General features: G+C 36.0%; 1 pseudogene; it reads right to left on the minus strand.

Moving 5' to 3' along the window:
* Positions 1 to 10,941: 10,941 nt before the first annotated feature.
* LOC149187460 (uncharacterized) lies at positions 10,942 to 12,044 on the minus strand (annotated as a pseudogene).
* Positions 12,045 to 15,094: the final 3,050 nt, after the last annotated feature.

Below are 15,094 nucleotides of genomic sequence, written 5' to 3' on the forward strand. Positions count from 1 at the left end.
TGATGGCGAGCTGTGGCATAGGAGATTGGGTCACTTTCACCATGGAGCTTTGAAGATGCTGTAGCAGATCACTACTGGGCTTCCTAAAGGCACTCTTACGCAGTCAGATCAGTGCAAGGGGTGTACTTTGGGAAAATTTGTGAAAGCCACCTTTCACGAGAAGGATAGTCACACCACGACGATCCTTGAGAGAATTTACACAGACATGTGTGGACCTTTCTCAGTAGCTTCGACAACAAAGCACAGGTATTATGTGATCTTTGTTGATGATTTCTCTCGAAAGTGCTGGATCTTCTTCATGCAGAAGAAGAGCGAGACATACTCAAAGTTCTGTGAGTTCAAAGCACTGGTCGAGAAGGAGTCGGGGAAGAAGGTGAAGGCTCTTAGGAGCGACAATGGTGGTGAATACATCTCTGGCGAGTTCAAGGACTTCTGCAGCACAGAAGGGATTCGAAGAGAGCTCATAGCTCCCCATAACCCACAACAGAACGGGGTTGCTGAGCGGAAGAACAAAACGATCGTGGGTGCTGCACGGGCGATGTTGCATGATCAGGGCCTACCCCTTCACTTGTGGGCGGAAGCATGCAATACTGCAGTATATGTGCAGAACCATTGTCCTCACAGGATACTTGGCATGAGTACACCCGAGGAGGCTTATTCTGGTAAGAGGCCTGATATTTCTCATTTGAGGATTTTTGGTTCTAACATTTACATGCATGTGACGAAGGATGCCAGGAAGAAGCTGGAGCCGACCGCAGAGGTTGGGATATTTGTGGGGTACACTGATATGCCCCACAACTATCGTGTGTATTTGCCAGATAGTCGCAAGACTATTGTGCGACAGGATATAAAATTTCAGGAGGAGAAAGCCATGAAGTGTTCGCTTGAGAGGGAGCCACACTTGCATGTAGATGAGGAGCTATTAGTTCCTAAGGATGAGCTTTAGGACGTGGATCAGCCACAGGATGATGTTCATGGAGTGGAAGAGACCACTCATGCAGCGCTAACCATCAGAGGGCGAAAGCGCATTACAGAAGCTGAGCGACTGGCTCAAGATGCAGAGAAGGTTGTAGGACCACCTACAGCTCAACGTAGACAGAGACAGTCACCTGATCGGTACACTGGATACATGGCTCTTGTGAGCAAATGTGTTGTGACTGAGCCATCCTCTTTCGAGGAAGATGTGGAGGATCCCGCATGGGTAGATGCCATGGTGGAAGAGTATGATTCGATTGTCAGAAACAGTGCATGGGAGATTGTCCCAAGACCGGAAGGGAAATCAGTGGTGGGTTCAAGATGGATCTACAAAGTGAAGCAGGCAGCTGACGGGAGTGTGGAGAATTACAAGGAAAGATTTGTTGCTCGATGCTTTTCACAGATAAAGGGGATCGATTATGAGGAGACCTTTGCACCTGTCGCAAGGTATTATTCCATACGGGCGATTCTTGCTCTCTCAGCACAGATGGGGTGGCACATTCATCAGATGGATGTGAAGACTGCGTTCCTCAACGGAGTCATTGAGGAGGAGGTGTACATAGAGCAGCCCGAAGGTTTTGAGATCTTCAACAACGAGTCGCATGTGTGTAGGCTCAAGAAAGCGATGTATGGGTTGAAACAAGCACCACGTGCTTGGTACACATGGATAGAAAATTATTTCACCAGACTTGGATTCTCCAAGAGTGAGGCGGATCCTAACCTATACCAGATTGTGGTGGAGGGTAAGTTGCTTATCATTGTACTTTATGTAGATGATTTGATTATGACAGGTGATGAGCTGTTGATACTTTCATGCAAGGATGATCTTGCTAAGGAGTTTGAGATGAAGGACATGGGCCTCCTTCATTATTTCCTGGGATTGGAAATTTGGCAGCGCAATGATGGACTATTTGTTTCTCAGGGTAAGTATGCTCGAGAGATACTGGAGAAGTTCAACATGCATGGCTACAAGCCTGTTGATACTCCTCTTCCAGGAGGTTGGAGGAAGGAGGATACTACTTCAGCAGAAGTAGTGGATGCCACTGTTTATCAACAGTTGGTGGGGTTGCTTATGTATCTGGTAAATACATGACCCGATATATGCTATGTTGTTAACCAGCTTTCACAAGCTATGGTTAAGCCAACCAAGCTCTTCTGGAAGGCAAGAAAGCATGTATTGCGTTATCTCAGAGGCACATCGGGATATGGTTTGTGGTACAGACAGGAGGATGAGGTGAAGCTATGTGGTTTCACAGATGTAGATTGGGCAGGGAGCCCAACGAACAAAAAGAGCACATCTGGAGGAGTCTTCAGTATCGGGTCGACAGCAGTTTCTTGGTACAGCAGGAAGCAGAGATGCGTGGCACTCAGTTCAGCAGAGGCCGAGTATATGGCAGCAAGTTTGGCTACATGCAAGGCTATATGGATGAGGAAGATCCTGGTCGGGTTGTTCGGTTCATACTTTGAGCCTACTGTGATTTATTGTGATAACCAGAGTTGCATTAAACTCTCGGTTAATCCAGTATTTCATGATAGTTCTAAGCACACTGACATCAGGTACCATCATATCAGAGATTGTGTGCAGCGAAGAATCATGTTACTTTCATACATTCCAACGGAGGATCACGATGCTGATATCTTGACAAAGGCGCTCACCAGGAGCAAATTCGAGTGCCACCGAGGCAGGATAGGGGTTGTTGATAATTCATATCTTGTTAAGAGGGAGTGTTGAGAATGCAACAAGAAGATGGAGCTTAGTGGAAAGGAGTCGCCTTCACTAAGTGGGCCCGTAGGCTATTTCTGACGCAAAGTCTATTTTTAGACATATGGATCATGGTCTGAGTTGCAGGATGCTATTTGTGGATGATTGGTCATGCTGGTAAAAATAGATGGACTTCTATTTTTAGACATATGGGCGGTTTCTATTTTTAGACTGTCAGGCTAAAAGAAGAACAACCGAATATTATTAGCTCATAATAATATTTGGACTATAAATATTATCTTATCCTCTTGGAGCACTTCAGTTTGAGCTACAGATGTGGCACATGCAGCTGTCATAAGGAAATACGCTTTTCTTATGAGTCAGTTGAGCTATTGCATGGTGGACTTCAGTTAGAACTCATGTGGTTGAGTTTGGTGGAGTTGATTGAGGAGTTGATGGAGTTGTATTCAGTTTGGCTTGGTTGAACTAGTTGTATTTAGTCTAACTGCAGAATACGCTAGTGATGAGTGATGTGAATTAATTGTTAATTAATTCACTAATTATTAACTCATAAAGCAACTAAAGAATACATCAGTTAACTCAGTACATAGACAGTTCAGTGGAGACAGATGTTAGAGGTTGAGATTGCTATCAGTTGTGACTATAGTTGTGCATGAGATTTGCACAATCAATGAATTGAGTAATGCCAATGAGGATTGTGTGGTTCAGCCAAGAAAATACGAGTTTGGATCAGCCATACTCATCTATTCTCATGCAGGATTGCGCAGTGGAGGTAGGCAAGCAGTGGAAGAGATTTGAACTTGTGATTGATTCAGATCTGAGCTAGTTTTATGTGTAACAGGTGGAGATAGTACTGAGTACTCTTGAGGAGTATTGTACTATGTATTGTTACATGTTCTCGATCATTATAATATACAGATAGTGTGGGGTTTTCAGCTGTATGCTTTCCCCGGGTTACATACTGTGTTAATGTGCGCATGCGATTGATGTTTCATTGTTTTTAATTCTGCAAAATTGATGATCAACGTAAAGGAGGTTATGTATTATGCATGTATTCCGCAATAGTATATAATTGGGATAATCTCTGTGAATAAGTGTCATATTATTCAAAATTTCTACAGGGACGAACAATGTATTCTAGGCCAAGGAGCCTTAGTGATTTTTTGTATATAATATATGATGATACATTATTTTGAGTGTGTGGATCCAAAATGCGAGCCTTGTTATTTATTGACCACTTATTATGTGCATATGCTTAATTAATATGTTAAAGCTAAGGAGGGATTCACATATTTATATACTTTTTTTTGTAGGACTAGAGTAGTGCAATGGTGTGATAGTGCTTTGAATAAGCGTGAAGGAGAGATTGGAAGAAAAGATCATTGATCAATTATCTCGTTGCAGAGTAAGATCAAAGTGGGCAACAGAAGAACTAGCACACAAAGAAATTATCCAAACAATCAAAGTTGTGCAGTAGGAGCATGGACAAAGGGTGCAACAATTAGTTTATTAACTTTGAAGGAGTGCAGGGTGTATCTTTAATTTCAGGATCCATGGGAAGAAATAAAATCGCAAGAGAAACAAAGGAAGTCGAGGATATGCGGGTGGACGTAGGAAAAAACACTTAGTCTTTTCAAAGGAAAGAGGAAATCATTAAGTAACGATACCAAGATACGATAAAGGAAAGAGGAAATCATTAAGTAACGATACCAAGATACGATAAAGAAAAGAGGAAATCATTAAGTAACGATACCAAGATACGATAATAGACATATTCGGGAGATAGAAATGATAGTAGCTAGGTCGGCGGTCTTAATCCCGTAAAGTAGAAGGAAGAACATACAACGGAGTGTCGGGCCGACTAAGTGTCGGGTGGACGTGGCATAGTGGACCTTTCCCGAAGGTTTCATAACGGGAGGCTCCACCGCAGAGGTATTTATAATGCCTTTTATTTATTTTGTCGGGATAATAGAGCAGTCCAGAACCATTAAAGCGGAGTACCAAGTGGGATCCTCCTCGAGGTATTTACCGCAGGAATTTGTAACCTCTGTTGTTTGTAAGCAGGTTGGAAACATTGGTGAGGAACAAGTGGGCCCCGCTTGGAGTTCCTATCCCTACGGGTTGTTGTGAGTTTTCTTTTTATTCCGCTGACATATAAAGGAGCGGGTTTGTGTGGCCAGCGGGCCACCCGAAAGTTCGAAAAACAAGCAGTTAAAAGGAAAGGCCGAAATTTGAGCCGCGTTTTATGCATGAGAAATAAAGCGAGGCTCCATGGAAAAAGCCTAAAAGAGGAGCTTTGGTGCTGGAGAATAGGTAAAGGGGTCAAGTATTATAGAGGGGCATTAACGTAGAGAAGCATTGTGGTAATTGTAGACAGTGCCGCGAAGGCTGGTCAAGAAGTATAGAAGGGCCACGGAGGTCTTGTGTTAGAAAAGAATAAAGGGTTTGTATGTGTATTCATTTCGGTTGCCCCCACTTATATTTAAATCCTCTCACTATAATTTATATAAAGGATTTTATAATGTCGTAAAGCAACCAGTGCTGGCTTGAAGAAAGCACCTTTTAGACAATATTGGTACTGTGGGTAGTAGGCTCGAAATTGGGCTTGCATCATAAAGAATCAAGGCCAAATTTCTATCCAAGTTATCAACTTCCAGTAAATGGATCATTGGATTCTATTGAATCAACAAATCCATAATGTCGACATGTTACATGGTACAATGGTGTTCCAATTCATTGATCTTAGAGTAAGCTTATAGAAGTGTCTTCTTATTAAAATGAATCAGCTATTTGTAACTTATCAAAATTCTTTTGGATTCATTGATATCATTTTTCCCATGTTGGGATAATTTATATCCAATAGAGATGAGGTCAACCCCTAATGAGGAAACCATTTTAATTATAGCTTCTAAAGAGAAACTTTTTCAGCACGATATGTAGAGCTAGGTCTATTGTCTTTGCTTGCATATTAAAAATAACCATTTCTGTTTAATCAATCAAAAGAAATTAACTATTTTCATTAGCTTTCAAAGTAAAAAGTACTTGAGAAATATAGTGAATAAGATAAGAATTGTATGTGTTAGTGGTTTCTTGAATAATCATTTTAAAAGGAGTTAGGATCATGATTTTCATGTTCAACTAAATGCCATAAAATGATGCAAAATCAAGTCCTTAATATTACTTCATAATTGGACATTTCTTATCACTTAAATAGCATATCCAATACCATTTGAAATTGTAATTTGTAAACCATCAAATTATTAATTATAAATGAACATTCTTTTGATCTAGAATGTGAAGATATGAAACCTAGAAAAAAATTAATCAATATATAAATTGTCAATTTTTGAAATATTCTTAAACACAATCAAAATCTTATATTTTTAAAATATTATTAACTAAAAAATACTTATTTTTTTGGTAAATTATTATTATTTTTTTAAGTTTATAAAATTTATATTTACAAAAATATTTTAAAACGAATCTTGCATCAACAAAGTTTTAAATTTATTTGAGAATACTTATCCAAAACGTTAGTGATCATATAGACATCTTTATATGATTATTTATTAAGTAGAACATCAAAAATAAATTTAGTGTTTTTATTAAAAAAAAATCTATTTTAATAAAAAAAAATTCTGTATTCAAGTTTCTGTGATCCATAATGAATTAAGAAAAGTCTTTCAATAGAAATCACATAAAAGAAATATTTTTCTGTATTCAAGCTTCTGTGGTCCATAATGAATTAAGAAAAGCCTTTCAATAGAAATCATATAAGAGAAATTTTTGACCAATGCATTTCGAACCAACAAATGTGGTTATTTTCGAACCAAATAATATATTTTATAGTTATTTTTTACTAATACATCAAACTTAATTTAGATAAAAAAATTATTTAAGAAACTGAAAATATTTTAATATAAATCATAATTTATAAGAAACTAAAAATATTTTAATATATATCATAATTTTTTTGGTTAATAATAAAATAATATAACACGGGTAGGAATAATTTCTAAGTAGTTACATTGATTTTCACAAATACCGCGAGAATGAGGGTGATAATAGGTAATTAGTTGTGTATTCACTCGATGGTAATTATTGATTTTCACAAATACCACGAGAATGAGGGTGATAATAGGTAATTAGTAATTTATTGTGTATTCACTGGATGATAATTATTGAATTATTAGTGATTTATCATGTATTAATGGTAATTTGGGTAAATTATTGAATTATTAGTGATCTATCATGTATTAATGGTAATTTAGGTAATTAGTAATTTATTGTGTATTCATTCGATGGTAATTATTGAATTATTAGTGATTTATCGTGTATTCATTGATTGGTAATTTGGGTAATTAGTAATTTATTGTGTATTGGATGGTAATTGTTGAATTATTAGTGATTTATTGTGTATTCATTGAAAGGTAATTTGGGTTACAATATACCTTTCAATTATTATTTGTAGAGTTATTGTTTCATTAATATCTGTTTCATAGAGCAGTATATGTCACCATTAAATTTTAAATCCAAGTATGTTTTATAGAGAAGTATATGCCACCATTAAATTTTAAATCCAAGAATCAACAAATACTAACCATGCAATAAAACTATAACTTCACAGGTCTCATAATGCATTAATAAAACCATAACTCCACAAGTCTCATAGCTATTTGGCTTACAGTAAACCCCTCCTTAGACAAGGACTATCTAGGCTATTGATAAAGAATGGCTGAAAGCATTAATATATTTCACACAAAGGTGTATTCGTTTAACCCACACATTAATATATAGAGTTTCTTAGATCTAACTTATTCCTAACTTAGAAGGAGAGGTTGAGAGAATTTCTCAACAAACCAACATCTTAAATATAGGACGTAAGCATTAACTCCAACATCCCCTCTTAATGCTTACATTACATAAATTTATTGAAATCATCCACAAACAACAAAATACACAGTCATTTTTTAAGTTTACAACATATCAGTATAGACTCCATCTAATTGCCTCATAACCCTCATAAAGGTGTAGTCGGCAAGTTGGATTCGCAAGTTCAACTCCTGAACACCCCCGCAGTCAACAGTGAACATCCTCCCAAGCTGTGGCATAACCCCATTATAAGACCACTCCCACTTCTTCAACGAATGAGGGATTCTTCCCAAGATCCGCAACTACCATACTATTTGGACAACCATCCATGTTGAGCCTTTTCACTAAGTGGTTCTAAAAAAGTTTAAGAGGTTTAAATTCTTCATTATTCGTTGATTCTTTCCCTTTTAACAAATCATTGGCAGGACTTTTGCAATTCCACGCTTTATGCCCAATTTTCCTGCAATAGTAGCATCTAATTTTACTTTTGTTTGCATTTTTCTTTTTAATCCTTGTCTTTGCAAACGATGTGTTTTCTATTGGAGAGTTCTCTTTTGTATCCTTTGGTTTTAGTCTCTTTTCTTCCGCTAAAAGTGCTACAATTCTTTCATGCAATTTTTGTGAAGACATTTGACTCAAAGTGAAGACAACATTACTATAACTTGAAGGAAAACTATTTAGTAATATTGCTTTATCATCTTCATACTCCACCTTGGCACCTTCTTCAGCTAATTGTCTTAAGAGATTAAATTATTTACATGAGTGAATATAGATGTCTCTTCATTCATTTTCAATCTAAATAATTGCAATTTTATGGAAAATTTTGCATTTGTAGCTTTTACACCAAACAACTGAGTCAAATGTTTCCATATTTCATTAGATTGTTTAGTAAGATCTACAAGATGTAATTGCAATTCTAAAAAAGCAAGTCCAACAATAAACTTAACTTTGTCATCTCTGTTTTGCCATTCAATTAACTGTTTTGCCATTCAATTAATTGTTTAGTCTCTGTAAGTGCTACTTTTCTCACCATTCACTATACCCCAAAATTTTTCCTTCATTAATTGCATTTAAATTTTTATTTTCTATGGAAATTTACACACCGCTGAATTTTTCTAAAACCATAAACTCCTTTTTAAACTTGAGCGCCGATATACCTTTCTGCAGTTAAAAAAAAATACTTCGATACCTTTCTGCGATTAGAATTTTTTCGTACCGACGTCCATTCCCAGGCAAATTGACGCTGCGGAGACTACTCGTATAGTTTAATCGTCGAAGCAGGAGACGCTGAATGCATCGTTGCATGTGCGCATGGCTGATCCAGTGGAAACACCTGCCTGTTCAATTGGTTGCTGCCCGAGAGTTTTACTACCAGATCCAGCTACGGTTTTGCTTAAGACCGTCTATTCTATGTAGAGAATATAAACGGAATCCATAAATCTTAAACATCTCATAAACAGAACTCAGAAATGCTCTAAACATCATGTGGATTTCGATGTTTGAGATCCTTGGATTCAACCCTAGTAGGTTGTTGAAGTTCAAAACTGCTGGATTCCGCCTTTGCAGGAGTGGGTTATGAAGTTCACGATCTCTTGAGGTTGGGGCACTTCCCTAGCTGTATGCATGACTATAACAAAAGGATTATGCATCGATTCAAAACTGATTCAAAATCTCTGACAGCTATGTGATAAGTGATTTTTACTACTAAAACATTAAAATCCCAGACATCAAGATTCTAAATGCCGAAACATAAAGATTCCACCATGACTAGGGTATTTATGACGAATTTCGTAACCACAGCGTGTAGTTATTTCACGTGTTGATTAATTATATCACTCTGCACTGCATAATTATTTCTCCGACGTGTTGACTGACAATTGCACCCTACACTGTATAACACACCCTCCAATTTCTTTAACCAATGGACTGTCCAATTTAATCATCCCTTAAATTGTAAAAATAGAACCTGCCACATGGTAGGGACGCCAAAAAAACACATTATGGTAAGAGAATGCAATATTGTTAAACAATGGCTCACAACAGCGCAAAACTAAAATTGATAAAATACTATACGCCCATTTTTGAAGTGGGTTGAGACACCGAGTTTAGCATTTGAGTTTAAAAGTGTGACTAAATTAACTACTAGTAAGTAGCTTTAGTAGCAGGACCTGCCAATAGAAATAACAAGTAGGCACTTAATAGATGGAGATAATCGAGTTTAGGCTTTTGTGATCCATATCAAGTTAGAGAAAGATTTCGGCGAAAATCACATGGAATCTCATTTGGCGAAATCTCATTTGTCGAAGCGTTTCGGACCAACTAGTGTGGTTCATCGTCAGGACAAGTTGTAATAGATGGAGATAAATTATGTTCGGTTAAAACTTCTATTTATAAATATTTATGTTACAGCGGAACCACTTTGGAGAGCTTCCGCTTTGGAGAGCTTGGAGACTAGTTTAGTTTTAAAGGATTATGTATTTTTTTTGGAGTTTTGGAATTGTATGAGAACGTAATTTTTTCAGGGTGAGTTGCAATAGGAGCTGGGGAAAGTTCAGGGGAGTTTTGAAGACTGTTTTTTTTGGAGTTTCCATGTTTTAGGTTGGGGAATACAAAGCATGTAGAGAAATACGCTGAATTGACCACAAAACATAAGCCTATGTTGAAACTTTAGCAAGAAAAAAGGCCAAAGACGTCTTTAACATGAATATCTTTAATTGAGAAACTGGAGCAAACTCTTGATGGGTTAAGGAAGCCTATGGCACCTCTAAGTAACGGCAATATCTAGAATGTCATCCTAATAAGTATTTATTTTGCTGCTTATATAAATATATCACAAAAAATTGTATGTGCATATTGTATATGGCAGTCAATACTACAACATTAGAATTGATTTGTTTCTCTTAAGAATAACTCGTAATAAACTTAAGAGAGACACCCAAAGAATATATTTGTATTTAAAAAAATATATATTTATTATTTATATATTTAAATATTTTGATTTAATATTAATTTTAATTATTATATAAATTATATAATTAAAAAATATTTTTAATTTTTATATTATATAATTTTATTGTTAGATTACGGGTCTCAAGAAATTTTGAAAAAACTTCTAACAGTTCCGGACATACCCTTATCCAAATTGCCAACGTTCTCAGGGTCTAGAAACTAATGCAACATAGATAAATATACAACCCAGGTCTTCCTCTTACCGTGGCTTTTGAAAATCTATTACCCATCATCCTCAGAATTAGCAATACCATCATAGAAGCTGGTTCTGAAACCACTGTAGCCTGCAACAGTCACATGTACATGTCGGTTATGCGCCAAGCCATCAGAGCAAAGCAATCCGCAACCGTACGAATTTCATATCAGCAACAAAATGTCGCTTGAAGCCCGCATTCTAGATAACTCTGGATCTGAGCTGGATCATGGGAAATAGTCACTTAACTTGACATGGAAGTATAGAAGCACAAAATGTTCTCCTGTAAAAAGCTGCGAGGTTTCCACATGTAGACCATGCTTTTCAAGTTCCTCCAGAATCCTCCACATATATCTCCGTGTTCTCTGGCTAGTAATACTGACAATTGCTTCCCTGTCATAAATTTCCACGGCCACCTTTAGGTCTATGATTTTGTTTGTTCCTTTTTCAGATTGGATTTCCAGCAGACGGTCTCTCTTCCTCTTCAGTTGATGAATATCCTCCTGGAGCTTTCTAATGTAGTTAATGGCTTCCACGTATAATCCACATCTGTCAATCTGTATAAAGAAGCCAAATATATAATTTAGACCTATAATTACCTTGCGAGGAGTAGTGGGCAAGAGAGACTCCAGTTGTGCACACAAATATTTCATTCGTTTCCTGCGTAACTGTTCTGAGACTATTTGGCTTTTCCTGGTAGTAACATTCGTCATTTGATCCACATCTCGCCATACTATTTCTTGAAGATCAAGACCCTCTTCTTGTGAGTCAGAGACTGCTTCGAATGCACGCTTTCGGGAAGCAGTGACTTGGTAATCGACCTGCCGGCTGCATTGTTGATGATTTGAATATGAAAACAAACCGTGCAACGCCATAATGAAAGCTATGGAGCCAAAGATTACAGATGAAGATCGGGGCATTTTGATAGCTAAACATTACTTCCGTTATATAGGGCGCTGCGAAATGAGTTGAAGCCTGCGATACACACATCAATGAAACACGGATTGAATATGCACGGCTTTGAGTGGTGGATAGGTTCGCATGCGTCATAAGTTGCAGCACATGGATGACTCACCACATGGTCTTAACCGTCGTTGTTTGATCCACATCTCGCCATACTATTTCTTGAAGATCAATACACCCTTGTGAGTCTGAGTCTACTTCACCTGGACGCTTTCGGGAAGCAGTAAATTGGCAATCGACCTGTGGCGTGCAGTGCTGTGCATTTGAATTGGAAGGATAAGAATACGAAAACAAAGAATGCAACGCCATGATCAAAGCTATGGAGCTGAGGATTGTTGATTATTTTGATAGTTAAAGATGAGTGAACAAGTTCTCTGATATAGGAGCTGTGAAACCAGTTAAAGTGTGTGACATGAAACACGGATTGGACGGCTTACAGGGCATTGACTGTTAGATAATTTCACGTGCGAGATAAGTTGCCGCGCGTGATAACTAACTACTTGTTTGTGCGTTTTCTTCTCTGGAATGAATTTGAAGTGCAGGTTTTAATTTCAATTAGAATGTATATATTCGTGTAGTTTTTTAATAATAAAAAAATAAAAAAAATGCATTTCCATTTATATTTTATTTCTAGAAAGAAAAAAGAAAAAAAGAAAAAATTTAGCAATTTTTGTGTTAATAAATTGATAACAATATATTATTTTTAGATTTTATTTCTAGAAAGAAAAATTTAACAATCTTTGTATTAATAAAAGTTTATTACATATCACAAAATTTTCAAAATATAGCCCATTTCTCGTGAAAGAACTCCATTATGCCCCCATGCTCATGTCTAGAAGTGGAGTCAGAGTGCAGATGTGAAGGAATAAATATGTGATGGAGCCTTTATAGGGCATGCCCTTTATGGTTATTACCAACCATTAGAGAAATAAATTATTTTATGTTCAATATTTTTTTCGAGAATGAATTATTTAAATTTATAAAAATAAGTTTACAATTCAAAATCTTAATTATAGTTATTTATTTTTAACATTATTGACTTTTTTTCATTATTAATTAATTATTTTTAGTGGTGTGATTTTTTTCATCATTACCATAAGGGAAGTAGACTTGTCATTAACATAATTGCAAAATCAAAATTTCTAAGAGGGATTAAAAGAGGACAAAAATGGGACAAAAGAGTACGTTACTAGTAAATTCTTTATCAGTGATAGATTTGCTAAAATCCCTATACTAACAATTCCTTAGGGTTTCTAAAATCCCCAAGCCAATAAACAAATAAGTAGATAAAGTCTAAAAACTTTAGATTTGGGTTAGGAATGCAACTTCAAGTGTGTGTATTAAACTACAAATAAGTTTCTAATATTTAACGTGAGATAAGTGCCAAATTCAAAGTGGAAATAAACTTCAACAATGGTTTGGTTGAAACCTAAAAGTCTCTTGAACATAAAATTTTAAAATTCAACTTGAAATAGTTACATGATTCATCCAGGAAATAAACATTTGAAAGTGAATTTGTGTAAACTTGAACTCAAAACATCATATACATTGATATAAATCTGTACCCACAAGAACAAAACCCTCTTATACATAAAGTGGTATCTTGAAGCACAAGAACAAACCTGGCATTATACATAGGTTTGAACTCAAAACCTATGACACATTACACGAAAAAACCAGATCAAAACCTATTACACATTTACAGGAACAACGCATAAAAATGCTATGCCTTGCTATGCCTTAACTTTAAATAGTCTGGGATAAACTTGAACTCAAAACAATACATAAATAGAAAACCCCTCTTCTACATAGACCCAGATTCTTAACCACAAAAACAAAAGAGATATATGCCCATAAAAACAATATACATCAACTTCGACTCAAATCCACATATAAGATATTGATCCTTAACCACAAGAACAACTTGGTTATATGCACATAGAATTAAAGCTATGCCTAAACTTCTACTTAAATCCTCTTATACATGAACATAAATCTTTAATCACATGAACAATCCTCTCTTATAAATCAATGCAGATCTTTAATCACAAGATGAAACCAAATGTATGCACATAAATCTCAATCTCACACATAAATACACATCTTCAACACAAGGTCAAACCCCTATGAATATATATGCATAAAACCGTTACATAAAAATTCAAACTTGAAACCTTTTTAAACATTTATAAGATATGAATCCTTAACTACCCAAACAAATTATATATATACCTAAAATTGAACTAAAAACCCATAGATATGGATCCTTGACAACGAGAACAAACACACACCAGATTATGAAAAAACAAACTACGCTATGCACTTATTTAGACCAGAACTTCCAAAGTGGAAACAATTCAAACTTCAAAGACCTACCAAAACAAGTATAAAAATGACCCCATTATTTGATTAAAAATATCAAATATGAAAAGATTTTTGAAACTCGTTTACTCTAGAGAAATGAAGCTTAAATATCGATGAAAGAACATTCTGCAAGTACAAATTACTCGCTAAAGACAGGAAAACAAGGGGAAAACCAATCAAAATTGTCGGGAATAGAGATGCTCTAACCTACTTGGACTAAAATTGTGGTAAGCTTAGATGTTTTCAACGTCGCTACTTGGAGGAGGCACATACATGTACTGATTGTTCCTTCAACAGATTGATAACTGCAATGGAACTAGAAAGTTAACGATGATAACACTTGTACAACAAGTACATCTTTGAAAAGTAAGAGCCAAATAATTGATCCAGCTCTTGTCATTCATATTTCCAAATATTTTGGGCATTTGTAACGGAAATAAATTCAAAAATAAACAGAGTTATGTTTTTCTACCCAACACATTCCAACATCAATTCCATCCCAATATACAAGGAGAAAACTGCCTTCAAGTCTACTCACACCCAAGCATGAACTAACTTTTCAACCTGGAAGAAAAACGTTATATACCCTGTGAATCTACGCAACTTACCCTAGATTCTAGAGTCTATACCTCAAGTTCTTAGACAACAACTACAAGGCGGACAAGTGGTATGGTGGGACTAATTTAACTTTTCAGAAATGTTTGCAACCCTTTAGAGGGAATTTTAAATTATTATTTACATTTTTTTTAAACCATGTAGAAATAAAAATTCAAATTTTTTTTAAACGTAAATTTAACCTAACACTTCTCTCACGTGTGTTGGGAATGAGATCCCCCAAAGACAGTTTTGGGGCTAAAACCCCATGTTTTGGGTTAAATTTTGTAGTAAAGTTGTAAATTTTGTGCATTTTGTGGTCGCGGAGCGCAAAGGTGTTATGAGTCATAAAGGGTTGTTCGCCCTTAATTTTGTAAAGTAAAGTCGGCTGTAAATATCTA

The sequence above is a fragment of the Pinus tabuliformis genome, chromosome 3_1 (genome assembly GCF_031772625.1).
Source record: "Pinus tabuliformis cultivar Carrire ecotype Pingquan chromosome 3_1, CPIR1, whole genome shotgun sequence".
Classification (NCBI taxonomy): Eukaryota; Viridiplantae; Streptophyta; class Pinopsida; order Pinales; family Pinaceae; genus Pinus; species Pinus tabuliformis.